Raw genomic sequence first — 3,814 nt, 5'->3', positions numbered from 1 at the left:
GTTTACTGAGGGCACTCATATTAACCACTGATATCATTTGCAACAGCCAGAGAAATAAAAATCATTTTTTACGAGAAGGAGGGCCTTTGGCCTACACACGCCACCGCCAGCTGTCGCGCAGACGGTCATAATGGATAGAACACCGAGCACTACATTAAACAGCGCTCCCGTAGCACAATGGACTAGACGTAGCTGTGCAAAGCACTTGAAGCATTGTGCCAGCGTCACAGGTTCTAATCCTGTTTCATGACGTGACCACCGCGGTCTCCCGTTACTTTTACTGGTGTCCGGTAGCTTGGTCAGTGCAATCGCAGATCGCTGAAAAAGTCGCGGCGCGTCGCGATCTCTTAAGAAGCCAATTGCGTGACTGTTTCTAACTGTTTGCTGTCTATTTGTTGCGCTGTTTACTGAGGGCACTCATATTAACCACTGATATCATTTGCAACAGCCAGAGAAATAAAAATCATTTTTTACGAGAAGGAGGGCCTTTGGCCTACACACGCCACGGCCAGCTGTCACGGAGACTGTCATAATGGATAGAACACCGAGCACTACATTAAACAAGCCCCGTAGCACAATGGACTAGACGTAGCTGTGCAAAGCACTTGAAGCATTGTGCCAGCGTCACAGGTTCTAATCCTGTTTCATGACGTGACCACCGCGGTCTCCCGTTAATTTTACTGGTGTCCGGTAGCTTGGTCAGTGCAATCAAAAAAAAAAAAAAAGTGCGTGCGTGCGATCTCTTAAGAAGCCAATTGCGGACTGTTTCTAACTGTTTGCTGTCTATTTGTTGCTGTTTACTGAGGGCACTCATATTAACCACTGATATCATTTGCAACAGCCAGAGAAATAAAAATCATTTTTACGAGAAGGAGGGCCTTTGGCCTACACACGCCACGCCAGCTGTCGAGACTGTCATAATGGATAGAACACCGAAAGCACTACATTAAACAGCGCCCCCGTAGCACAATGGACTAGACGTAGCTGTGCAAAGCACTTGAAGCATTGTGCCAGCGTCACAGGTTCTAATCCTGTTTCATGACGTGACCACCGCGGTCTCCCGTTAATTTTACTGGTGTCCGGTAGCTTGGTCAGTGCAATCGCAGATCGCGAAAAAAGTCGTCGCGGCGATCTCTTAAGAAGCCAATTGCGTGACTGTTTCTAAACTGTTTGCTGTCTATTTGTTGGGCGCTTGTTTACTGAGGGCACTCATATTAAACAATGATATCATTTGCAACAGCCAGAGAAATAAAAATCATTTCTTACGAGAAGGAGGGCCTTTGGCCTACACACGCCACGCACAGCTGTCACGAGACTGTCATAATGGATAGAACACCGAAAGCACTACATTAAACAGCGCCCCGTGAGCACAATGGACTAGACGAGCTGTGCAAAGCACTTGAAGCATTGTGCCAGCGTCACAGGTTCTAATCCTGTTTCATGACGTGACCACCGCGGTCTCCCGTTACTTTTACTGGTGTCCGGTAGCTTGGTCAGTGCAATCGCAGATCGCGAAAAAGTGCGTGCGTGCGATCTCTTAAGAAGCCAATTGCGTGACTGTTTCTAACTGTTTGCTGTCTATTTGTTGCGCTGTTTACTGAGGGCACTCATATTAACCACTGATATCATTTGCAACAGCCAGAGAAATAAAAATCATTTTTTACGAGAAGGAGGGCCTTTGGCCTACACACGCCACGGCCAGCTGTCACGAGACTGTCATACTGGATAGAACACCGAGCACTACATTAAACAACAGCCCCGTAGCACAATGGACTAGGACGAGCTGTGCAAAGCACTTGAAGCATTGTGCCAGCGTCACAGGTTCTAATCCTGTTTCATGACGCGGACCACCGCGGTCTCCGTTAATTTTACTGGTGTCCGTGGCTTGGTCAGTGCAATCGCAGATCGCGAAAAAAGCAGCGTCGTCGCGATCTCTTTAAAGCCACCGCGTGACTGTTTCTAACTGTTTGCTGTCTATTTGTTGCGCTGTTTACTGAGGGCACTCATATTAACCACTGATATCATTTGCAACAGCCAGAGAAATAAAAATCATTTTTACAGAAGGAGGGCCTTTGGCCTACACACGCCACGCCAGCTGTCACGCGAGACTGTCATAATGGATAGAACACCGAAAGCACTACATTAAACAGCGCCCCGTGAGCACAATGGACTAGGCGTAGCTGTGCAAAGCACTTGAAGCATTGTGCCAGCGTCACAGGTTCTAATCCTGTTTCATGACGTGACCACCGCGGTCTCCCGTTACTTTTACTGGTGTCCGTAGCTTGGTCAGTGCAATCGCAGATCGCTTAAAAAGTGCGCGGCGCGGCGATCTCTTAAGAAGCCAATTGCGGACTGTTTCTAACTGTTTGCTGTCTATTTGTTGCTGTTTACTGAGGGCACTCATATTAACCACTGATATCATTTGCAACAGCCAGAGAAATAAAAATCATTTTACGAGAAGGAGGGCCTTTGGCCTACACACGCCACGCCAGCTGTCACTTTAGACTGTCATAATGGATAGAACACCGAGCACTACATTAAACAGCTCCCAGAGCACAATGGACTAGGACGTAGCTGTGCAAAGCACTTGAAGCATTGTGCCAGCGCCACAGGTTCTAATCCTGTTTCATGACGTGACCACCGCGGTCCCCGCTAATTTTACTGGTGTCCGTAGCTTGGTCAGTGCAATCGCAGATCGCTAAAAGTGCGCGCGCGCGCGATCTCTTACAGCCAATTGCGTGACTGTTTCTAACTGTTTGCTGTCTATTTGTTGCGCTGTTTACTGAGGGCACTCATATTAACCACTGATATCATTTGCAACAGCCAGAGAAATAAAATCATTTTTTTACGAGAAGGGAGGGCCTTTGGCCTACACACGCCCAATGCCAGCTGTCACCTAGACTGTCATAATGGATAGAACACCGAGCACTACATTAAACAGCCCCGTATAACAATGGACTAGACGAGCTGTGCAAAGCACTTGAAGCATTGTGCCAGCGCCACAGGTTCTAATCCTGTTTCATGACGTGACCACCGCCGTCTCCCCGCTAATTTTACTGGTGTCCGTAGCTTGGTCAGTGCAATCGCGAGATCGCGAAAAGCAGCGCGCGTCGCTACATCTCTTAAGAAGCCAAGTGCGTGACTGTTTCTAACTGTTTGCTGTCTATTTGTTGGCGCTCTGTTTACTGAGGGCACTCATATTAACCACTGATATCATTTGCAACAGCCAGAGAAATAAAATCATTTTTACGAGAAGGAGGGCCTTTTGGCCTACACACGCCACGCCAGCTGTCACGAGACTGTCATACTGGATAGAACACCGAGCACTACATTAAGCAGCCCCGTGAGCACAATGGACTAGACGAAGCTGTGCAAAGCACTTGAAGCATTGTGCCAGCGTCACAGGTTCTAATCCTGTTTCATGACGTGACCACCGCGGTCCCAATTAATTTTACTGGTGTCCGTAGCTTGGTCAGTGCAATCGCAGATCGTGAAAAAAGGCGTCGGCGCATGCTCTTAAGAAGCCAATTGCGGACTGTTTCTAACTGTTTGCTGTCTATTTGTTGCGCTGTTTACTGAGGGCACTCATATTAACCACTGATATCATTTGCAACAGCCAGAGAAATAAAAATCATTTTTCCAGAAGGAGGGCCTTTGGCCTACACACGCCATGGCCAGCTGTCAGACTGTCATAATGGATAGAACAATCGAGCACTACATTAAACAGCGCCCCGTAGCACAATGGACTAGGATCGAGCTGTGCAAAGCACTTGAAGCATTGTGCCAGCGTCACAGGTTCTAATCCTGTTTCATG

The sequence above is a fragment of the Alosa alosa genome, chromosome 3 (assembly GCF_017589495.1).
Source record: "Alosa alosa isolate M-15738 ecotype Scorff River chromosome 3, AALO_Geno_1.1, whole genome shotgun sequence".
Taxonomy (NCBI): domain Eukaryota; kingdom Metazoa; phylum Chordata; class Actinopteri; order Clupeiformes; family Clupeidae; genus Alosa; species Alosa alosa.
This window is presented reverse-complemented; position numbering follows the sequence as displayed.